At 44.5% G+C, this 25,257-nt stretch overlaps 1 long non-coding RNA gene across 3 annotated transcripts in view; it reads left to right on the top strand.

Moving 5' to 3' along the window:
• LOC102386637 overlaps positions 1 to 25,257 on the top strand; it is a 44,033-nt gene that overhangs the window by 9,259 nt on the left and 9,517 nt on the right. For 2 of the 3 annotated variants that reach the window (XR_325391.3, XR_003092203.1), the window contains one exon: positions 5,371 to 5,428. This is a non-coding gene — a long non-coding RNA (uncharacterized LOC102386637). Of the gene's footprint in view, positions 1 to 141; positions 209 to 5,370; positions 5,429 to 25,257 lie in introns of those variants that run through there. The other variant, XR_003092204.1, reaches the window with a different exon arrangement.

Consider the following 25,257-nt stretch of genomic DNA (forward strand, 5'->3'; position numbering starts at 1 on the left):
CTTTGCACTCTGGCCAGAGGTTTTTAGATATCCCCAGCACATACAGACTGGGATCCAGGAGACATTCTCTAACCCCAAGGTCCTAATGCACTGGGAAATTTTTAAGAACAGCATGTGCAGCTGGGCTACATATACCATTTTTAGATTTTGAAGCACATGGGGATGCCAGGATCAGGGAGCCTCGGATGAGCATCAGGATCTGTCATGGGTAAGTCCTGAAATGCTATATGTTCAGTTTAAGGCATGATGCATATGAGCCACAAAGATGTTACATGTTGTGGAATAACTTTGACTCATTTGCTGTGTTATCACACCTTTAAGTGTTGCCTCCAAGGGCCCTAATGATTTTTATTGTTATGTGGGAACCTGTTCCAAGCTGTTCAGATCCTTCCTGAAGTGTGGGGCCCAAAACTGGATGCAGAACTCCAGGTGAGGCCTCACCGGTGCTGAATATAGTGGAAAAATCGCTGCCCCTGATTTATGAGTGATATTCCCGTTAATGCAGTGCAGTGTGTTTTGGGACTTTTGTTACCAAAAAAAAAAAAAGCACATTGTTGGCTCATATTCAGCTTTCAGGTCTTACTCTGCAATCCTGAACCTTTGCCAGTTATTCCCCTGTCTGTATTTGTGCATGCAATTATTCTATCCCAAATACAAGACTTTGCATTTGTTCTTTGTTGAAAATCATTTGATTGATTTGCAGACCATTTCTACAGTCTATCTGGATCATTGTGGATCCTAGCCATACCCTCTGGAGTATCTGTAACTTCACCAAATTTGGTATTGTCTGCAGATTTGCTAAGCATGCACTTAGTCCCATTCTCCAAATTGGGGCTTGGCAATTATTTGGGCCAGAGGACCACTTAGGGAGTTTTGGTGAGCTGTCACAGGCTAGGTAGGCACCTTCTGTCCCCCAGCCCACAACAGCTCACTAAGACTCCCTAAGTGGCCCTCCAGCCCAAATAATCACCCACCCCTGATCTAAGGGCAGAAAGGTGAGTGGACAAAGGTTAGGGAAACAACCTTTGTTTCCTCCCTTCCCCCACCCTAAGTTCCCAGCACACGGCTGGGCTGGGCCAGTGCTGCACTGGGTTCCTGTTTCAGGCCACATGGGTGGAGCTGGCATGAGCCCTGCCCCACCTGGTCGTGTGCTGGGGACTTGGGGTTGGGCAGGAGCTGCTACAGCTGTGCCCATGTGGCGGAAACCAAAGCAGTGTGTGGGAACACTGCGGCATTGCGTTAGTGGCACCCGTACCTCTACCAGGCCCTGGCCCAGCAAGCCCAGATGAGCCAGGAGCTGTGGGTTTCTTCCCCCCTGCACTCCTCCCTTCTCCAGTGGGGAGATCCTTACCTGAGCTTCGACTCGCCATGGGTTTGCTGTCTGGTCTGCAAATGGCAGCAGGATTGGAGCTGCATGCAGACAGCCTCACTAGGTAGAAGTCTGGCCAGGAGCTTGGCACCCTTTGCCTTAGAGCATACATCGGGGACTTGTTTTTGTTTTGTTTTGTTTTCGCTGTGCTTTTATTCCTCTTTTAACTGCAGATCTTTCCTTTTGTTACAGTTCAGTCTTAAACAATCCTTGTATTTTAAAAACTACTTGAAGGCTGCTTAAATTGTTCTTTAACTTTTTAGAATTTCATTTCAGATTTCACATTTTCCAAAGTTTAAAAAGAACCCAGACAAGCAGCTTGATTTTTTTTTTTTCCTTGGTTTAGACAAATATCTAACCCACGGGTAGCCAACGGTTTTTGGCCAGAGTGCCGAAAAAAACCACGTCTACCTTGGAGAGTGCTGGCATGCCAGAAAAACAAAACGGGGGGAGGGTTACATGGCAGGATGCACTGCATATTAGTATATTTAATAATTATAAATGTTGCCTTTGTGTTTTGTATTCCTTTTTTGTTGTTGAGCATGTTGCAATGAGAGAGAGAGAGAGAGAGAGACAAATAAGAGAAACAGGAGAGAGAGAGAGAAAGGAGAGCAGAGAGAGAACCAGACAGACACACATGCACACAGAGAACCACGTGCACAAACACAGAGAACCAAAACACACCCAGAACCGGACACGTGTGTGCACACACGCGCAGAACCAGACGGAGGCAGACAAACACACAGAACCAGATGTGCAAGTACACGGAGCCAGGCTCCTGGGCCACTGGACAAAGTCCGACCCAACAATGCCCTGGTCCCGCCAGAGCCCCTGTGCTTCCCCGGGGAGCCAGGGCCCAGGTTGCAGCACAGCTGGCCAAGGCCCCAGCCCGGAGCCTGCCCGTTAGCCCACCCACCCACCCACCTTGCACAGCTAAGCCTGGAAATGTGTGGTGCTCCTGGGAAGGGGCAGCACCAAACTCATTGTGGTGGGGGGCTGGGCTCAGAGTGGGTGGGAGTCGGGCGGGCTCAGCTGTAAGTCCTGCTGCAAGTAGCCTGGGCTCTGTAGTTGGCAGCAGCTACCAGAGCCTGGGCTGACTGCAGCCAGGAGGCTGCAAACAGCTGCTCTGGGCTCTCCATACTGGTGGGTGCACGTGTACCTCGGAACGGAAGGTGGTGATAGGGCCTGAGGCAGCACAGCCCTCCCGCTGTCCGCCCGAGGTGCCCATGCAGTCACCGCCAGCATGGAGCTGATGCCAGGGCTGTGGAGCCCAGTGCAGCTGTTTGCAGCCTGCCCACTGCAGCTGCCCAGAGCCCAGGCTGGCTACAAACAGCTGTGCCAGGCTCCAAAGCCCAGTCATTAGCTCTGTGCCGGCAGTGGGGGAGAGGCCAGGGTTGTGCTGCCTCAGGCCCCTCCCCCACCATCTGCTCTGAGAAATGTGTGCACCCACCGGTGTGGACCTAATGCCAGAGCCAGGAGCAGATGTTTGCAGCCTCCTGGCTGCAACTGGCCCAGGCTCTGGGTAGCTGTTGCCAACTATGGAACCTGGTCTGCTTGCAGCAGGGCTTGCAGCTGCCTGCTGGGAGCAGCTCAGGCTTCATGGCTGGCAGCAGCTGCCCAGAGCCCAGGCTGGTGGTGGTGTGCTGAGCAAAATGGCCTCGCATGCTGTGCTCGGCACACGTGCTGGGGGTTGTTAACCTGTTAAATATTAAAAGCTCTGTTTCTTCATTTTTGTTTCTGTCACTGACATTTTAATAAATTATTTAAAAATATCTGACCATTTTAATAGTATCTGACCAGTTATTGGCCATATATTTTGTTTGAATTCTATCAAATGTCTGTTCCAAATGGAAACACAGAACAAAAACATGAACGCTGCTCCAGAGAGTTTGCAGAGACAAGAGACAGCGAATGGTTACAAGCAGTTGGAGAAGGCAAGTAGTGAGGATAGCATTGGTCAGTGTGGTGGCCAGTAATCTAAACTAGCGGTGCTCAACCTTCCTGCCCCATGTGCCAGATGAGTAGTGTGGAGCCAGTCCACAAGCTGGATCCAATGTGAGATTGATACTCAGAGGACTGTTTGCAGGAGCGGTCCAGGGCAGAAGGGCATGCCATCTGGTCTTCAGGGCTCCTCACAGGTCAGGAAATGTGGTGGTGACTAGAAGCTGCAGCGGTTAACACTGCCACCCCTCCTCTTCTACCAAATTCCAGACCTGTACGAAATCCCACAGGTCAGATAACCTGGCTCCATGGACTGGATTTAGCCTGCAAACAGGAGGCTGAGCAACACTAGCCTAAGCGTTTGTCAACTCTTCTGTAGGTTTTGGAGTGAAGGAGAGCTTGAAGTGAAATTTGAAGGAGGGTAACACCTTAGGTTTGGAGATATTTATGCGGAACTTGTTTGACCTTGTTTGAAAATTCAGATGGAAGGTGGCATCGGTAGCTATTTGGAGGTTGGCAGTCAGTTTGCTGGTAGTGAATGAGATGGAACTGATGAAGAAAGGCCTTGAATGTTAAAGCAAGTAGCATGAGCTTGATGCTCCAGTGAAAGGGGAAGGCAATAGAATGAAAAAGTGTTGATGGGGCCAAAAGTACTGGAGTTAAGAAAGGGATCTCTGTAGCAGTATTTGGAATAGCTATGACCAGGACAGGATTGCATCAGAGAATAGCATTTTCTATGGTAACAACATTTTAACAGGTGGTTGTTCTACTGTGTGATTTATATTCAGTCTAAGATATTTTAAATAGAATTCAGAAAACTAAGCATAGCTTGTAAAATGCTCTATTCTAATTAATTTAATTAAAATGCTGTATTCGCACTCCTCAGATACAGCTTATGTTTTCAGATCTTACCTGTTCCTTTGTGAGAGATATAGTTAAAAAGGAGATTTGGAAGCCATTGACTAGTATTGGCCAGGTAATATTTTGACCTGTGCCAGGGGTTGGCAACCTGTGACCTGTAGACTGGATCTATCCCATGGAGCCATTTGATCGGTCTTGTGGATGTGGGGCTTCAGCAGTAGAGGCCTTTAGCAGTTTTCCCACACCACTGTAGAATGGAGCTCCTTTCTCTGACCTGAACTGTGTCCCTGGCCCACAGCCTGCAACGGTTACTGTCTGCTATGCTCTTAAGTTTAGAAAACTTAGGGGGGGGGGGGCTGTCATTGTCACGGAAAACCATCAACTATTTTAAAATAATCCAATGAGCTGTCATTGTCACAAAAAACCATCAACTATTTTAAAATAATCCAATGTTTTTTATTACCAATCTAGAAAATACATATGTAACGTATGATGCACAGGGCAGAAGCACCTAATGTATTTGCAGGTTTGTGTGGGAATAAGTACTAGTAATACTTTTAAAACAAAGACCACTTCAGTTTGGGCTGAAACTTCTTAAGAAATAAAATTTGGATTGCGATCTATGCACATGGCAGGGTAGCAAAGCTTTATGGTTGAAAAACATTTCTAATTATGTCTAAGGAAACCAGTGCATATATTATCACAGGGATCTGGCTGACTCTTGCTCCTGTTTGCTTCAATCGTTCATGTGAAGATGGAAAAACTATGAGTTCAGCAACTGGAGGGCTTCCAAGATCAGTCTTCTGTTGGGTTATCTTGATTCAGTAATTGCCTGATGCCCAGAGTAGTATATTATTTTCTCTTTTAATACCATACCATATGTAGCCTGGTAGTACATGTGAGGAAAGTAATGTTCTTTAGAGTGGCCCTTTCTCTCTCATGTGAGCTATTATGTTAAGTGCTTTCAGAAGACACCTCAGGTAAAAGCTTTTATTTTAGTTGAGGATGTCATTATGTTGAAAATATTATTGAAGTAAAATAATTTGGTTCAGATTAATTCAGGGATAAAAAGTTAAAGAGGCACAATCATAATGTTTTTGTTTAAAGTTTTTAAACTTTTGTTAAGTTGTTTTTTTGTTTTGTTTTGTTTTTTAAGCAGTGCAACTGAAAGTGTCTCTTTTTTGTTTATTTAACTGCAGGGGTCTTCAGAGAGTGATTATGCATCCCTGATGTGAAGTTATAACGTATGTACCATAGGTAAGCAAAAAATGAACATGAAGCTTGCTATATAAATCCCAGCTACATCCCCCTCCACATACATGTGCACGTATATGTTGGACTTTTCTAAATGGGGAGGTAAGGTGAATCAACTAAAGGTGTAAAATTAATGTGCTTGAATTAAAGCACATTCAGGCAAGTAAATTGGTAAAGCTTAATGTTTCTGAAACATAGATGTGCCGTTGTAATGTTCATGTGGATGGTCTTGTTTCCAGATAAGAGTAACTTTCTTCAGTTCTTAATCCCTTTTCCAAGTCACATAAACTAAACTGAAAACCCCTGCTTACTCTGAAAAATAGTGTATACAAGGAGAATTGCACCAGTATAATTAAACTGTTTAAATTCGTTGTATGCTACGTTGGAAAATGTTTTCTGTTTAGGCAAGGCCTACAGTACTGATCTTGTAAAGGTCCTTGTAAAAGTATCTTTTATATAATGCTTTATGTACTAGAAGCAGTCTGTTTAGTGAGTAATTCCATTATAAGAACATAACATTTTGCTCAAACAAAAGCATAGTTTGATTTGATCCATGTCGATAGCAAGTTAAGAAGGAAAATAGCTTTCAAGAATTTTTATTTTGGAATATAACTGAGTTCAGCATCTATCTACTTCAAAGTATTTAGGAATCCACAAGTCCATTGAAGTCGATAAGAACTTTACAGGTAGTAGGATTTTTTTGTAAATCAAACTAGTAATCTATAGTTCAATTTAAACTATTGACACATTCTTTTTAAGAACATTTTCAGGCCTAACTCTGATTTTTGAGTTGCATTTGGCAATCTGTACATAGGTATTATACATTTTAAAATTATTTTAATCTTTAATCTGGGGATGATTTTTTAGCTTAAAATTCACTAATTGGCGAATTCACAAAACAGCCCCTGTTTCTGTAAGATGGGCAACACCTTTTGATATTCTCATTGCTTATGTACAAATTGCTAAGATGACCATGCCAGAAAGAAGGTGAAACTAGATTGGTCCTGTTTTAAAAACAAAATGAACAAAACTTCTTCCCCATAGCATTTGTTGTAATTGCATTTCTTAGACAAGAATTTTAATTTCTAATGTAAAAGCCTTATTTTTTTTCTGAATGGTAAGAGAATTGATAGGGTTGAAGCATTGGCTACAAGGGAGGACTTAAACTTCCATAGTTGAGAGTTTATCTCTACACAAAGAAGTTTTATTGGTTTAAATAAAATCAGAACAAGATTATGCCCTTGGTTTGACTGGTGTAACTTTGTGGATCAAGCCTAAGTCAAGTCAGGTTTACAAATTATTTTGTTCGATTAAGCCACATCCCTCTCTTGGACTTACGTTAGCTTAAAACTGTCTTGGCTCAGTTTTGGGGTAAAGATTTTTTTCCGTAAAAGTTCAAAGGTATAATGTTGGAACAGATCGGATGCATCAGGGGAACTTTGTATGTAGAACATAAGTTTATCCTCAGATAGCGTCCACACAGAGTGGACTATTTAAATCTTTGGTATCTGTTCACTCAGACATCTAACAGGCAGTTGAGAGAAAAGCTCTTTGCTAGGTCGTTCCCCCCCCAGTTGAGGCCAAGAAGTCTTTCAACTTCTTGGATTCACTCAGGAAAGCACAAAGTCACAGACTGCTTCCTATTTTTAAGTTCCAGGGGTTTTTGAATATATAAAAAAACCTCATTAGAGAAAAGGAAAATCATTCAGACCTTTGTTCTAAATCAGCAGGTAGTTTAAAGAGGGGTCACAAACGCAGTTCTCTTTGGCAGTTCACCTTTTACTTTTATTTAGAGGTTACATCAACAGCAAAAGGTGTTTGTTTCAAGTTATAAGATAAATGGCTAGGAGGGAGGAGTGGAGAAGTGTGTCTGCATTTGATAAAACATGAACAACCAGAAGGAAAGACTGGCTTTCCAGGCTTCTGAGAAAGTATATTGCAGCCACAGTGGAAAACAAAGTTTTAAACCTTTACGAAAAGGACAACTCCTGAGTGTTTAGGTGTGTGACTAAAATAAAATAACAATGTACTTTATTTTCCAGTGATGGCTTCGAGAAGCTTTTCCATGCTTTTTCCTTTTTTCCTTTTTTTAAATCTCAATAAGCTTTTTCAATAAAAGCCATGTATAAACAGGCAGCAAGTTGTCATATTCTAGTACAGGGGTGAGCAAAATACAGCCCGTGGGTCAGATCCAGCCCGTGAGGCCATTCTATCCGGACCACAGGGCTCCTAAAATTTTTTTGAAAATTAAAATTTATCTGTCCTTGGTTCCTGTCAAAAATGACAGGACCCAGGGGAATCCTCGGCAGGCACCTGCAGCAACAGACCCCCCCCCACCATCGCCGCCTGTACTGCAGGGCTGGGGGGGCACAGGGCCCACACCGGGGTCCTGGGGCCAGCAGGGCCCAGAGCAGGGCAGCAGGGGTACAGAGTCCTGGCCTCAGCCAGCAGGGACTCCATGGAGCCAGGTCAGCTCACTCCTCTCCCTGCTGGTGCAGCCCAACCCAGCTCCACAGACCCCTGTCAGCCTGTGCCCTCCTCTGGGCCCCACCGGTGCTGGACCTGGGACATTGGTCCCAAGACAGTGACCAGGGGGCGGGGCACCTGTCAAGGTGCGGGGCTACCCATGCAGCCCTTGACAACTTGCCAAAACTGGGTAAGCAGTCTTCCACCTGAAATAATTGCCCGCCCCTGTTCTAGTATATGCAACCCCACCCCCCTGCCAGGTATTGAAATGTAAGATTTGTCTCAGACGCTTGTTATCATTCTCTATAAAGTCGTTTCCATCACTTTGGAGTATCATAATATTTGTTGACTGATATGAATTGCCCCAGTGCAAGGGCTGATACATTTTCATTATTTTTCCCCGATGTTATACAGTCCTGAGAATAATGCTGCCATGATACTGAATTCCTGCCCTAAGAAATTCGCAATCAGAAGTCTTGCTTGCAGTAGTGTGTTATCGCCTGAAATTTCCTGTTAATAGTAACAGCAATCCAGCTCTAATAGCAGATGCCTTAATACAGACATAACTGCAGTAACTTCTATCATTTTAACCAGAAGTATTAGGCTGAGCTACAATGTCAGCTTGCCAACAGCTCTTACAGGCTCTTTAAAATATTCTTTCTTTTTAATACTTGTTGCTTTTGTAAGTATTTGCCTTTGCCTAGACTTGATATACCATAAGAATGTTCCCTACATGCCTGAGTTCAGAGCATGTGCTGCTGGGGCTGCACTTGAACCAGACAGTGCCGGGCTGAAACATGCATGCTGCTATGTGACCACTGCCTCCTGGATCATAACCTGCCTTAGTTCTGTGGGTGAGCTAAGAAGCTCGGGTGTGGCACCATGAAAATGTGACTATGCTTCTTTCGGTGCAGGAGGTAATCCAGGCAGAGCTGTGTGGCATGTTTCAGCACAGTGCTGCCTGACTTGGTGAGAGGTTACTGACAAACTCTGCTTGTATCTTTCACCAAAGATCACAGCATGGGGGAGCAAAATTCTTTACTACAGTTAAGTCGTGATAGTGCACTCAGATTTCTCTCGAGTAAAACATGCTTATATTAAGTCATGGTCATCCTAAAGTCCATGCCTACTGACCTTCTATACCAAGGCTTGACAATCTGTAGTCCACAGGCCAGGTCTAACCCACCAAGCAATGTTATCTGACCTACTGAGCTGGGACATCAGCAGTGAGTTGAGTTGGTGGCAGCATGCAGCAGAGGAAGGGTGAACTTTGGTGGCAGCAGCAGTTAGGTCAGAAGTAGTAGTTCACTTTCTGACCGAGCTCCCTTAATTCAGCTTGCCTCTGCTAAAAGGTTGCAGAACTGATCTGTTTTGTGAATCCTTGAGCTCAACTTTTTAGTGATTGTCTAACCCAACACTGGCAATTCTGAATTTCTATGTATGAAATCTATCTTGACACTGCTCGTCTCCTAGCCTGCCTTTCTCTGCAATATAGTTGGAACATGCCCATGTGCACAGGGCTCAAGAACAGGAATTCTTCCAGCAATAGTTCTGCAATTCTCTATTCCTGCTTATAAGGGACAGGTCTGGAAGGAGAGACAGGTAGTCTGCTGATTTGATTATGAAAAATAATGTGGATGGCTTTTGTGTCGGCTAAAAATATAGACATGAAAGGGTGGGATGAATTGGTGGATTATGATCTCCGATTGATTATGACTAAGGACCTACCTAAATCATGGCAGGACAAAGGGATTTTTGTGGGCTGCTTGTGGCATACTGAGCCAGTTTTGCCTTATTTTTGCAGCGAAGCCCCCTTTGCTGCTGATTGGCTGAGGAGCCCTGTGGCCTCGCCCCTTGCTGCTGATTGTCTGAGGCAAAAACTGTGGCATAATTAAATAGCAGTCTGGAAATATCGCATACATTACTGCATTATTGTAAATCTAAGTGTTATATTTAAATCTAAATTGTAATATATTACGAGTATAGATTTATACACAACATGAATTGTATCTAATATCATAATTAATTATTGGTGTGCTACAAAAAGTTTAGTAATACTAAATAGTGCTAACCTTGATGGAAACAACTCATGTTAGTTGTTAAATGCTAGCATGCAGCATCTATCGGCAGTTGCTACTAATATCCTCTGTCACTGCAACATGAACACTTGTCCATACAGTGAAATTGCATGTTCTGCGTCCACTGAATTGATTGGAATGGTAAGGCAGCATTTTGCCAAGTTGTAGAGATATGGAAATCAATCAGAAACAGACTCCCAAAATGCAGTCAGTCAAAGGCATCTGGCACCCTTTGACAAAGTTCATGTAAGCAGCATGTTACTTGTCATGTTCTTTCTGCCATTCAGGGATTGATTTCAGTAGCTGAGGGTCAAAACTCAGAAAAGGCACCTGACTGAGGTAAGAAATACAAACAGCATTAAAAAAGGAGGCAGCCAACTGTTTAAACTGCAGTGGTAGTGACTTGATTGTACTTGTAGTACTGATTCAACTTTTGCAGCTATTGCCTGTAACAGTTCTTGTCTCTGCTGGTTTTCATGTTGACAGTTTGAAAGCTGTTGTGATGCTATGTTTTCAGTCCAATTTATCAAATCTATGAGCTTATTGTGTGCTTGGTGGATCACAGCCTGCCAGCCTTCAAACTGCATTAGAAGCTCCATGAACTGGATTGCATTTTTAGCCACACAACTTGATCTTCAATGTCATCCTGTCTTAAAAGATCACATAGCTTAAGCATGCACTGTGTACCAGGTGTGATTTCAAGCATTTACACAGATTGCTGGTAGTACTTCATATTTTTTGTGTGGTAACAGACTATGTTAAATCACAGACTCCACCTTGTAAGCACTAGCTCTGGTTGAAGTGACAGAGTCACATGTAGATCCCCACTTTGATTGGTGATGTACTCCCTGCATCAAAGTTCACAGCCTGGACAAAGTGTGAATGCCTTTTTAGAAGAGGCAACCAGGCTATGCACATCATGAAAACTTGTGTGCCAGATGTCACTTACTAGAAAAAAGGATGCATGCATTGCAGGTGACTTGAATTGCACTAGGCATCATTCTCTGGAGCACATCAGAAAGTTTTGCGTGTATATGTTGCGTTATCAGACAGAAATGCTGAGATTTTGTTAAATTCTAACCTGTAGTTGGCAACAGCCTTCTCTCTAGCTTGTGCCATGGTGGAAAAATTGACAGACATGAGGTGAACCAGCTCAGTTTGAAAAACGGCAGGTTGTGGTCTGTTCAGCACTTTTGGGCATCTGTTGCTTTGTCTGCTAGAATCGAGATTGATTCATATTCTGCCAATGCAGATTTTTGTAGACTGAACATGTGAAGCAGTTACTTCTGGTAGATAACCCGAGCACAACTTATTTGCACGTGGGAAAATGCCAGCATTTGGCACATGTTTGTTCAAGTAGTTCCTTAATTTAGTCTTATCAATTTTCTCCAGAATAATGTTGCCAGCCTTTAATTCTTTCACTAGCACAAGTGTAGCCTCTCTTCTTATCAAACTGCTTTCAGCGGTTCTTTTAAAGATTGAGAACATACCCACTTTTTTCTTGTTCTGACTTTCAGCCTCTACAGCAACCTTTCACTTTATATCCGATTCAAACTTGAAATGCCAAGCAGTGCTGTTTTTCCTCAAAACATCCAGAGTCATGTTGCACAGTGAACAAAACAATTTACCACCATCTGCATACAAGGTTCCTGCAGGGGAACTGCCTTACATGATCCAGAATTAAAATGTATTTAGTTTTCTTGGATTTCTTTTCACTCATCTTCATACTACAGCATTGCTGCAGCATTACATCTGCTTTCTTAAAAGACAGCGCCAAAAGGTTTTCCCTTTCCTTACTGGTACTTCTACTGAGTCTATGTTACTGATTCAGCCTCTCAGTAGCTCTCCCTCAAACCACATGCTGTATGGCTGCAGGGATTGCCACACTTTTTGTATTCTGGTAAGCTTTTTCTTTTCAGGCAATTTCTCACAAAATCACAAGAAACATTTTTCACAGTGATCATGTGAAAAATTACTTTTTGTGGTTTCTGTGAAAATTGTGAAACTGTGATGTAAGTAGGCCCTTAGTTATAACCGTAAATATTGCAAAGGTACCCCAAAAGGAACTGCATTGCAGCCATACAGTAATTTGACCAGCAGTATGATTGGTTAAAGTAGCAGCTGACAGGAACTGGAGCTAGTGCATTTCCATTATGTTGTTAGTTCATATATCAGCAAGCTTCAAAATGGCAGGAGGTTTCTAATGGAGTCATACATGGGTCTGTCCTGGACCCAGTTTTGTTCAATGTGTTTGTAATTATTTGGATGCTGGCATCTACAAGCTTTCTCAGGAAGCTTTCTATGATGTGAAACTGGGAAAATTGCAAACATGTTGTAAAATGGGAGTGTAATTCAGAGGGGTCCCAACAGATGCAAGGTGGCTATGCCTCAGGAAGAATAATCAAAAAATACAACTACAAAATAGGTGACACCTGGTTGGATGGCAGCACTATGGAGACTGATCTAGGAGTTTTGGTAGATAACAGACTCGATATGAATACAGTGTGATGCAGATGCAGTTTTGGGATGCAATAGGTAAGTTGTGAGAGGTGATAGTCCCTCTACTTGGCATTGCTTAGGCCTCATCTAATACTGCATGTGGTTTTGGGCTCCACATTTTAAAAAGGACATGGAGAAGTTAGGGAGGGTCCAGAGGTGGGCAACAAAGCTGGTAAAGGGCTTGGAAAACAAGTCATACAAGAGGCTGAAGGAGCTAAGCATGTTCAGTTTGTGGAAAAGGTGCTTTCAAGAGGGTACATGATAGAAGTCTTCAAATACATGAGGGCCTGCCATAAACAAGAGAGAGAACACATTTTTTCTCTTGATGCAGAGAGTAAGATGCAGAGCAGTGGCTTGAAGTTGCAGTAAAGTAGGTCCAGACTGTAAACTTCTTCCTCATTACAACAGTGAGGCAATGAAAGGCCACCTAGGAAAGTTGTGGACTCTCCGTCACTGGCGGTGTTCAAAGATGAGGTTGGATTGGAGCCTGTCTGGGTGCAACTATGCCCATGTGCTACTCTGAGTAGCATTAACGTACATCCATGTTTTCCTTGACGTGTCTTCTTTTTGGGTCCTTGGATCTCTCTCCGGGCAGTTTTTTGGAAATATGAACAAATCTCTGGGATTTTGCTGGTGGAACTACATTTCCTGGCTTGCCTTGGCGGCATGCGTTTACCAGGGATCTGGGTCTTCCGTTTGCTGCGGAAAAATGGAAATTGTCTCTTTAAAGGAAGAAACCAGGGGTTTCTTCTTGCAGGCTGGTAGCCTTCCAGCCTGCAAGGAGCTGCTTGATGTGATTGTAGGCAAGAGGCACCACCTGCGTCTGAACATGCACACTCTCTTGGCCAGCATGCAGCCAGGTATGGTGGTGGGAGCAGCCCCAGCAGCTGGCTACCAGTAAGTCTGTGGGGTTGAGGATTGGAGGGCAAGGGTTTGGGGACTGTCGTGGGGGTGTGTGGGGGTGGGGGCAGATGCCTGCCACCACTGGGGTATGGGTATGGTGTCTTAAGTGCTGGGGGTGTGGCAGGGGATGGGGGAAGTGTCTGCCCCTCTGGCAGGGCAAGGGGGTCAGGGAGCTGCGTGGCTGGGCTGGTGGCACTGGGGTCAGTGCCCATGCTTACAGGGGTGGGGCAGCTGGGAGATGCTGCCCAGGGGTTGGGGAGGGTGGGGGTTGTGGTCAGGCTTCCTGGCGCAGTACAGGAGCCCTGGCTTAGAGCAGGGGGTGCCACAAGCAGGGCTGTCATTGAAGGGGGGCAAATCAGGACTAGCGCCCTGGGCCCCATGCTTTGTGGGGGGCCCCACAGAGCTGGGTGGAGCGGCTGTGGTGACTCTGCGCTGCCACCCATGGGCTTCAGATCCAGCTGCTCGGCACCCCTCCTCCTCTAGGGCCAGACTTGCTCCACTGCCACCTGCATGAGCTGCAGTTGCCGCACTCCAGCCCAGTCGGGATGGGGGCAGCTGGGGGCCCCCTCTGGCAAGGCTGTGGGGAGCAGGGGGCTGTGGGTTTGGAGTGCACAGAACTGGTAGCACTAGGGGGCTGCAAGTTGGGATTGAGGGGCACCAGCAGGGACGGAGGGCTGTGGGTTGGGAGTGAGGGGCACTGGCAGCGCCAGGGGGCTGAGAGTCTGGGGTGAGGGGCACTTGCCCGCTCCCCCTGCTCCCTGCAACAGCTGTCTTCTTTTTTGGAACTGGAAATATGGTAACCTTGACTGGGTATCTTTCATGCTTCTGGGCTTTGCTGGTTACCACATGGGTCTGGGAGGGAATTTCACACCCTCCCCCTCCCCCCCTTCCCTCTTGATGCTACATGAGGTGGGGAGATAGGGAGGCTTTAAGCCTTCTTCCAAGGCACTGAGTATTGGTGGCAGCCAAAGTTGGGGATTTTGACGTGTGTGCCAGTACTCCTGCTGGTACTTAAAGCTAGAGATTCTTGCCTAGAGAGTCTTGTCCCTCTGCTCAGGGTCAGGTGAGTTAGTGTTTTTTTTGTCCGTGGACCAGTGTCAGATTGGGGAGAACTGAAATTATACCTCAAGTTAACAGTACAAGACAATCCCTCAGTTCCTCTGTACTGGCTGTAACAGAGTCAAATGCCACTAGCCAAGTGGAGTTGACTGCTCAATTTTCAGCTTTTGTAGCTTAGATTCTGTTCCACCTGTAAGATGCATAAGTAGTACTTATGCAGAAGGCAAGGACTTTTTAGGGTGGTATCTTTTATTGGACCAACTGTATAGTTGGGATAGAGTTAGACAGGCTTTTGAATGCAAGACATTCTTTGTCAAGCATAAGTAGTACTAATGCAGCCTCTAGGTAAGTTGTTAAACACAATCCTATTCCACCCTGAGTTGACCATAAAACCACTAATACACCTTGATTCTTTATGCAGCTGTATTAGCACTGAAGAAATCTTTCTTGTCAAAGGAGGTAATTGAAGAAATCTTTCTTGTAAAGTGCCATATCGATATGAAAAAAGGAGCTAAGCTGACAAAACTAGCAGAAGAGGGTTGTTAGAATTAGGAAGAATAGCGTGACCAGGAGGAGAAATGGAATAAAATTAGAACAAGACTTTTAAGGTGAGAGCTACAAACAAATGTGAAACATTTGAAGAGACTTAAGAAAGAAAGTTGCTGCAGCAACAGGAAAGGATAGTAATTTAAAGAGTGAAAGAAAGTAATATCATTAACCAAGCATGTGAAATGGCTTCGTATTTAAACTGTTCTGGTTTTCCTTTAGCCATGCTGTCAAATCTATAATGTAAACTTACATTTATTGAAACTCATGGGTTTAGTAATGTTGGAGTGTTGTAGCCATGGCGGTCTGGGAAGTGTACGGAAGGCAAGGACTTATTTATTTTTTTATATATATTGTGTATTGGACCAACTGTCTAGGTGCGAGAGCTGTTGGATAAGCTTTTGGACAACAAATGTCCTTCCTCAAATCTAAGAGGCAGACACAGGCTGAGCTAAATAGCAGAGAGAAGACTCCATATACATGCAAAAAATCTGCCTGGAGGGATGGAGGATGGCTGTGAACTAGGAGTGGAGAAGTGTTATCACCAGGGATGTTTTTCCCTTATATAAAAAAAAATCACATTCTCTAATAAAAAAAAATCAAAATCCATTATTAAAATTAAAGGCCACCCCATAGCCCTCCCAGCCCTGCTCATGCCTCTCACTCACTCACTGCCACCCCCTGCCTTCCCCCCCATAACCCTCACAGCTTTGCTGGTGCCCCTCACCCGCCCACTCACAGGCCCTGCTCCCCCAGTCCTGCCAGAAGGGGCCCCCAGCTGCCAGGGCTATGGACCTCAGTCTGCAGCCCCCTGCCCCCACTCCCACCTGCTGCCTGCTGTGGGCTTGGGCAGGGGGGGACCTGTGCCCTCCAGATCTGTATGTGGAGCAGGTTGCAGGCTCAGGCTCCTACCCTGTTTCCCTCACCCAGGGCCTCTGTAGCACAGCGGGCAAACCTGGCACGGCAGGGAAGAGTGGGGCCGCGTGGAGAAGCTGCTTGCCACTGCAAGCTCCACACTGCCCTGGTGATGCGCCTCCTAAGCATGCTGCTGCTTTGAGGGGTGCAACCCCATGCTGCTGCTCTCACTACCCGAGCCCGCAGCCTATGCCTGCCTTGCATACAGGTCTGGGGGGAGCTGGTCCCCCCCTGCCCCTCAGAAGTGTGTGCGGCAGCGGGGAGCTGGCTCTCCCCTGGGCGAGCTACCTACCCATGGCCCTGTCCTGCTTCCCACTGGGGCCTTGCAGCCATGCATTGTGGCCCTGGGCCCCAAACACCGCTTAGCTGGGCAGTAGCCCAGGCCTGCCCAGCTCTCTCCCTTCCCTACTACAGTGGCCTCAATCCCTGTCTCCTCTCCCCACTTATCTGCTGGAGCTGCTCTGCAGGCTGCCTTGGGCTACGTGCATGTACACGCATGTGGCACCCCATTTCATTGCCTTCCTCCCACTCCCTCTCAGCTTCCTGCAGGCTGGAACTCTGCTAGCCTGCAGGGAGCTTATTGCAAACTGCAAAATCTACGGGTTTGCCTGGTAAAACAAGAAATTCATGTTTACCTCCGCGGTTTACTCTCTTTTTCCATGGGAAATGGAAAACCCAGATCCCTGGTTATGACCAGGAGCCCTTATAAGACAAAAGAAGTGCAGCAGAATAGACGATTAGGTTTAGTAATCGCATCGAGAAAACAAACTTTTTGTGTAGTAGAGTGATAGGAAAGTTAATGCAGTAAATTGTGGTTAAGGTCCAAGGGGAATGCAAAAAATGGTAAATTATCTATTAGTGATCCCTTATCAGGAATTAATAATTGTCAGGGAATTGAAAGGCTATCAAATTAACCACAGTGGCAAGTTATCCTATAAGCAAATGTACTGTAATTGCAATGAATCTGTAATGCTCCTCTGTAGGCTGTTGTGAATTCAGCTTTATGCTAGTAAAAAATTCTACAAGGTTGAACTAAACTTTTGTGTGTAGATGAATATAATTATGAGCACCTTGTCTACACCTGCTTATATAGTTGTCAGGAACATAGTTCATCCTTTTCATTTTTTTTATTTAGATGTAATGTTTTTGAAGTAGTGACCCAAAACAATTAACTGTAGTTCTCCATCTATCTATCCAGTCCTGCATTTGGTATCAGGTTAGGTCCAAAAAAAATCTCATTTTATGGGTTATGGGAACACTTGTCCGCATTTCATATCGCAACCCATTTGGAATAAATAAGAGGCATCTGCTCAAAATGTGTTTTGGCCTTACCCAACAGTAATAAGTGTTTGCGTTTTTAAAACTATTCCACGTCCACATCACTCAGAATTATGGAATCTGCAAGATGCAAACAATGATTAGATAGTAGCGGTACATCGACATATCAGTGCCGTAACGGATCAGCACTGATTAAAAGGGAAATTAAAATCATCAATTGTTGGCCTTTTTTGGCCAGTGTAGCTGATAATGTACTGATAAATAAAATGTGTTCTGGCTGGAGCCCCTGGACACCATATGCATGTAAACAGCCACATACATACATGTGACCAGGAGCACAGCCAGGCAGCATGGAGAGCAGCACCCTGTGGATGAGTCTGTGGGAAGGAGTGTGGGAGGTACAGATCAAGGTCCCCACAATGAGGGAGGGAGTGGGGCAGGGCCTGAGGCGAGGGATGCTGTCCAGCTAGGGCAGTGAATGGGATACTGGGCAGGGAGTGGGACAGCCGTGGGTAGCTTGTCCAGGAGGTGCAGGGGAGGGGTTGTGGAGGAGGGTGGCTCTCTGTCATTGCGCACACCTCTGGGGGAGGCGTGGGGGTCATGTGCTCTCACCAGATTTCTGCTGGGGGCAGAGGCAGGCTGCTTGCTGTGGGCTTGGGGCTTTCCACCCTGCTACTTTTGCTCTGGGATCTGTGCACTTGCCGTGCATCCCCTGCCCATCTGGTGTCAGTGGGGGCAGCAAGTTGTGCCTCCCACTGCCGGGCAGCCAGGGGATGTGGTGCAGCCAGCACAAAGCTCCTGAAGCAAAGGCAACAGGGTGGAGAACCCCAAGCCTGCAGGAGGCAGCCTGCCTCTGCCTTTGTTCTGCTGCTAAAAGTGTCCCCACACTTCAAAATGATGATGGTGGTGCTTGAACTAAAGCTCATTTGATGAACTTTAGTTCAAGTGCGCCTACCACCATTTTTAAGCACCAGAACACTGATCCCTGGACGACCCACCCGCATCTCCATCCCATTCCCCATTCCAGCTCTGGGGTCCCACTCACCACCCTGGGTAGGCAGTGCCACCAGCTCCAGTCCCTGCCCCACTCCCTCCCTCACTGTGGGGCCCTCTATCTGCACCCCCCACACCTCTTCCTCTCCCTAGACTTGCCTGCAGGGAGCCTAGCGTGGCTGAAATTGACAGGGTTGCTGGAAAAGCAGAAGCCAAGCTGTCCATGTAGAGAGTGGGGGGAGGAGGGGCACTGGGCAGCTGGCCCCCCCCACCCCCAGCTGTGCATGGAAAGCACTGGAAAGCTTGGCTTCTGCTTTTCCAGCAACCCTGTCAATTTCAGCCACGCAGGCTAGAGCCAAGGTTGCCTATGTTACAGTGGCGCACAGCAAGGCAGGAGGGCTGGGAAGCCCTGCTCCCCTTCCAGCTGTGCATGCCACATGTACAGCAAACCCCACTCCCAGATGTGCTCATCATACAAGTGAAGCCAGGCTGCTTGTGCAGGGTGGGTGGAGGGAGGGGGTGGCCTGCAAGGTATGTGCAGCTCAGAGTCAGGGCACGGGGCATGCTGCCCTTATGTGGGGAGGGCGGAAGAGGGGAGGCAAAAAGGAAAGAGAATAACTGGACAGCCCATACAGCACACTTTGAGAAAAAGAGGGAGACAGGCAGCCTGTGCTGTGCTGTGCTGTGCGGGGCACCCACACAGCATGTGGCTCCCAGGTTTGTGGTGCATGCAGTGCTTATGCCTGCTGCCTGAAAGTTGGACAGCCCTGCCCTGGAGAATGAATGTGTAGAGGAGGGTGTGTGTGTGCATGCTACAGAGGCAGCTTCATAGCACAGGCAGCCTGGAAGCCCAGCACATCTTCCCACACCTAGCTATGTGCACCCTGCAACTGCCCCCTCCCCCATTTCCCCCCTGCCCAGCATAGACAGCTTAGCTTTCCACTGCCACACGCACACACCCCCAATACAGGCCACATTACCCACCTGCAGTGCACACAAACTCCCTTCTTTGCCATGGGCATAGTTTGGACACTTCCCCTTCCCCACCCCCCCCTTCCAGCTGCTGTGGCAGGAGTGGGGCAGGGAAGTGGCAGCACAGCAGGACCCTGTGGGCCTCATGCTTATCCTTCAGGGTCCACGTCTCTCTTACACTGGCCACAAGGTGGATGGCTCTGCTCTGGAGAATAAAGTTTGCTATCTAGGTCCTGTTGTGATTTATTTTGTGTGTGCAGTTCACCTTTTGGTCTACTTCTTGAACAATGCATATGGTGAAAATATTCATGATTTGCTTTAGAAACAAAACAAATCAGCAGTTTGCAAATAATTTATCCAAGAGAATGTCTGAAGAGAAAACATGCACACAGATGCCTGTGGGTAAACTAATTTGCTTTTGCTTTTTCACATACAGACGAAACAGGGTGGATAAAAATAATTTTTTAAATATAAAAAATTGATTTTTTAAAAAATTTATCAGTGTTTTTTATTTTTTAATCATCAATAAAATGCTAAATTTCTCTTTTGTTTAAAAAAAAGTTACAATTAAATCTCATCACAAACATGCTAAACCTATACTTACAGTCTCGTAAAAATGAATTGATGGCTCTGTTACACTTGCACACATTGAGTTACCTACCCATGTAACATGGGCATTCATTTCAGTTTTTCATCTCGTGAAAATGGCTCTGGTCTGTCTGTCCAGCCTAACTACCAGCTTTTGCTTCTTGAAAGTTCTGGGCTTTCAGTTTCTGTTTCTCAGCAGACTAAAGTCACATGTGCGAAGCCACAGGTTGGATAAGATTGTTGTTCTGTGCTTATGTGGTGGTGGAGCTGGGCCAAGCAAGGTGGAGTTAGTTAAGACACGGTCTTAAAGACAGAGAGACAATATAGGGAAGGACGGAGGCAGAGTAGAAAGGAACAGGAGTGAACTGGAAAAAAAGGGAAGACATTATTCAGTAGTACATACAGCTTCCTATTTCCCCCACACTTGCCACAGAAAACTGTCATGGCTTCTGGGTATTAGAGAAAGACCCTATCTGTGAATATTTTGAAGAAATTCCTTCCCTGGGTAAAAAAGGAAAACATGTCAAGTGTAAGTAGTGCAAGAAGGAGATGCAGGGCCTAGTTGCAAGAATGAAACATCATAATGAAAACTGCTTATTGGGAGAAAATGATGTGGGTATGTCTGAAGAACAATGTGGATCAGCTGATTAGTAAATTAAATAATTCACTTTGCAATGCATCATTCTTCAAGACACACTCTATGCCTTTTAGTATAAGTGTGATTTAACAAGTATGTTCCCAAGCTGTTTGCTATGTTGGATATTGCTAGAAAAAAGACGTTTAGCTAATCCTTATGGCTTGTTTAATTAGTTAACTAGGTTTAGACTCTATCACCCAAGTTTACAGTACAGAAAGCTGTTGCTGCTGGGTGTCATTTTCTTATTTTATATTACACAATACATGCCCCTTTTTTGGAACATCGTGGCCCCAGATCATAATGGTGATGCCATAAGTCTATTCCTTATTTTACTTCAACGTAACTCAGCTTTCCCAAGGGAACCCCATCCTATACTTGTTTTCTCAAAAAACAAGTGCCAGCGAGTTCAACAGGGCTTACTCCAAAATTAAGTGTACTCTCTAAGTGTAGTCAGTCTTCACTTTTTTGGTAATTTGGAATTGGATCTGCATCCTTGCTGAAAAAATGTAAATGATTAACTGAATAATAGAGAGAGAAGAACTGAGAAGAATGACTATTCAAAATAATTTTTGTTTCAGGATCCCTTTTAAGCATAAGAGACTTTGACTGTCTGTGTGTGACAACTTCAGAGTCATCTGTTGGTACTTTTAGCAGTGCTGCAACCAAATGTATTTCAGACAACAAAGTATCAGTAGTAAGCAAAATATTTCAGTCATCCAGTAAAATCACCACCATGGATGGGTTTATGGTAAGGACCAGCAAATACCGACAAGACACCATAGATTAAAAGATTTCTCAGTTCATTAATGCCACAAATTCTGCTTTTCGCATTGTTAACAATAAGCACTTCATTGACATAGTTGAGTCCTTATGACCAGGCTACTGCACTCCACCTGGTAGAGCAGACAGTGGTGGAGGGTTGCTATATACCGTGTATGAGAAGGAACTTGAACAGTGTGCAAGAAATACTGAGGGGAAATTTGCCAGTTTAAGCCTTGATGGGTGGATCAATGTACACAATGATTCAGTAATATGTGCTTGTGTGACCACAGAAGATGGGGTTGCATATCTTTCAGAAACAATAGATGCATCGGGAAATGCCCACCCAGCAGAATATTTTAAAAAGTGGCAGTGAAAGCTGTAGTAAACTGTGAACAAAAATTCAACTGTCTCATGCACAGTTTTGTCACAGACAATGCTGCAAATGTGGCAAAGATGAGAAGATACTTAGAAGAAAAAAATGGAAGGATGCTCCTTAATAACATATGACTGCAGTGCCCATTTGATGTATCTTTTGGCCAAAGACTTAAGTACTTCTCCAGGAATCAAAGAAAATGTTGTTGAAGTTGCAAAATACTTCCGTAACAACCATTTTGCTTCATCTTCACTGAAGAGAGCAGGAGGTTCCAAACTAATTCTACCCCAAGACATTTGATGGAATTCTCTGGTTGATTGTTTGGAACAATTTATTAAGAACTGGCCTATTCTCAGAAAGATTTGTGAAGAAAACCTTGATAAAATAGATGGAAGTATCTCATCCAAAGTATCTAACATTGGATTAAAGAGGAATGTAGAGGATATGGTAAGTATACTGGAGTCTATATATACTGGAGCCTTAAACAAACTTCGAAGAGATTGTTGCTGCATTGCTGATACTGTCAAAATTTGGAAGGCAGTTCAAGAGACATTGAAGAAAGAAATACCTAACCAGAAAGTTAAACTGCAGGCAATAAAGAAATGAATGGATCAAGCACTAACTCCACCTCATTTTCTTGCAAACATTCTCAACCCCAGATATAAAGGTAGATGCATAACTTCTGAAGTTGGTGCTGCTGCCATGTCATGGGCATCTCAAAATCACTCCTCAGTTATGCCAGTCATAATAAATGTCAGGGCTGGAGGGGAGCCATTTAAACAGCACATGTTTACTGATGATGTTTTGAACAAAGTCACTCCCCTGAATAGGTGGAAATCATTAGCCAGGCACCTTGAAACAGAGTTCCTTCAGTTGCTAAGTCAACTTTTCACAGCAGTAGTTTCCTCTGCAAGCACAGAGAGACTATTTTCATCGTTTGGTATTATTATTCACTCAAAGCTGAGAAATCGACTGGGAGTTGAAAAAGCAGGAAAACTCGTATTTCTGTTTCAGTCTATGAATAAAAATGATAGTGGGAGCAGGGAAGATGAAATCTACTTACAGAAGTTTTAAGGACAGTGTACGTTTACTGTTGTGATGACGTGTCTGTAGGAGTTAATAAAATTTGAAAATTAAAAAAAAAGTTTAAGGACAGATGATGTAAAATGCTGTATTGAGTTGTAAATTAACATGTTTTAGTGATCAGATTTGTGCCATTGTTGAAGAAATATGTGAAGAAGTATCAGTGGGAAACTTGATTTAAATCAATTGTTTAAATCAGGTTTTCCTTGGTTATTTAAATCATGATTTAAATTGCGTTGATTTAAATTACTCCACCCTGAGACAAAGTAATATACCCTAAACCAGTGAGTGCGTCTCACCCTTTTTAGACTCAAGGCAGCCGTTGTTAGACTCAGCACCCCTCAGAAAATGCTTCCTCTTAGCTTTCACTCATTTTTTGACTATGGAAAAATAACAGAGCAATTCTTTTCTTGCAAAGAACTTGTAAAAAAAAGACCACAAGAGGTCTGTTGTTGACCCTATGGATTCCTTTTGAATCATGTGTTTGCATACCTATCAGTGCTAATACTGCATGGCACCATGCAGCACCCTCAAAAGAGTCTCATAGTACCCCAGGGTGCTATCATGCCCTGGTTGAGAATCACTGTCCTAAACCATCAATACTTTCAATTCATTCTCCATCGTAACCACTAGTTTATGGTGGTCAGGATTCAGTGGGCAAACGAAACAATGGTTTTCTTCTTGCAGTCAACCACAGCAATTAAAAGCATTGTTATATATATTTCCCGTGAAGATTAGTTAATGAAAAAAACCTGAGATTTTTCCTCCATAAAGCAATATAAACAGATATTATTTGTTGTTGTTTTTTTTTAAAGGGTTTAGTATAAGGAAAATATCCTGTTTGTGGAAAACTAATAGTACGTAAAAACAAGCCAGCATTTAATTACTCTACCTGTGGTTTTTACCTTAGAAATCAGTAAAAGTCAACCTGTTTAGTGAACACTGGGAAGAGGAATAATGCATAGAAGTTCCTTTTAATCATTGCACATTTACCTTAGTACACAAAGCTTGTATTGCTGCTACATGAAACAAAAAATACTTTCAAGATGAAAACATGTCATTTTGTTTTGTGATTGCACTTGAAAAAGTTGTCCCCTAGCTGAAGGACTAAATCAACCAGTCTAAACATCGTCTTCACTGTACAATGCAGTGCATTGCAGGTATTACCTGAGGAAGAAAGGAGGCTCCTGGAGTGAGTAAGTGTCAGACCTTGGTGTAGCGCCCAAATCTATATCAGTCTTGAAATGATTCGAAGGCAGAAGGGTGTTACATATTCCTTCAGGCTCCTGTCAATAGTTGTTACTTGAAAATAGTCTATCATAACATTTTCTTGCTAGTAAGAGTCTGATAAATTGGAAGCTTCACCCTTATTCTCCATCCCTGCCGCCCAGTCTCTGGAAGGGAAAGCTTTATTTTTGTCCTCATTATAGAGAACCTCTTACCTAATGAGAATGGAATACTCTTCTCCCTCAGCATCTTTTTGCTGGTACAAGGGGAGAGCCTTCTGTTTTTTTCACACATGGTTGTATGTTGTCTCTTTCCTGTTTCCTCATTCAAGTTCACCTGGCAAGTCAAGATCCAAAAGAAAGTACTTCATAAATCAAGGGTCAAATCCTATAACAGTTTGCAGAAGCATGAGAGAGAGAGACTAGAAGAAGAAAAACTTTCTTGCCAGGAATGTGACCAAAGTAGTAGGCTTCATTATAGGAATGGTTGTAGTCATAGTCTTTCTGACAGAAAGAAAAATAATAGCAATGATACCATCTGAATTTCTTTAGGAAAAAGAATAGAGATGATGCAAAAGATAATGATGCTGAAATACAGCACTGTCATGCTGTATGAGGGTGCAGCCGAGACTGCCTCTCTTTTCCGGATCTACTGGGTCTCCTCCACCTTCTTCCTCTGTTTTTGCTTGGCACACCTTGTTGTTTAAAATTAGAGGGAGGTTGAATGTTAGGGGAGGAGCAAAGATCTGCCTAGCTCAGGGCAGTCCTTTTCATGGGGCTCCTCTCACCCCTACCCCCTGCTCCTTACCACTCCCAACTGGGGCCAAGATCTGTGGCTTTAACTCTGGGCTCCTGTCCCCTTCAGACAGTAATTTCCCCTGGGTCCACTGTCCAGGATACACCCCATTCCATTGTTCTACAAAAGTTCGTATCCAACTTTTATGGGTTTTCAGCTTGGTGTCTTCCTTTTTGTACCGGGAAAGGGGAGCACCTTAATTCATTAGCCCTACCATTCAATTGCAGGGCCACTGGACATCTCTGGATAAACAAGACTTGAAGTCCCCTTTGCTGCCTGGTGAACTATCCAGTCCCCCACCTCTCCATGGACTCAGTAGTTACTTCCACTGAGTTCCCAGTTGGGCAAGTCCAGGCTAATTCTCCCTTCAGGGCTGGCCACAGTTAGCTCATCAAGCCTTGCCTGATGTACTTAAGTTAGTTCCTGGTCTAGTCAGGAAGGCCTGCTTCCAGCTGCTTGGTTTCATAATGCCATAGACGATCAATTAATTACCAATGAATTCAACAGTCTCCCATAATTCATAGAAGATAAATTAGTTATCCCCAGACTCATTGGTCTCAGGACATTTTACAACTCAATTAATTTTCTCTTCTAATGGATAAATGATGCTCCAAACCTGCAGGATCATTCCATCAGTTCTTCAGCTATCTGGAATCAC

Source organism: Alligator sinensis, unplaced genomic scaffold, assembly GCF_000455745.1.
Source record: "Alligator sinensis unplaced genomic scaffold, ASM45574v1 scaffold1738_1, whole genome shotgun sequence".
NCBI classification, from domain to species: domain Eukaryota; kingdom Metazoa; phylum Chordata; order Crocodylia; family Alligatoridae; genus Alligator; species Alligator sinensis.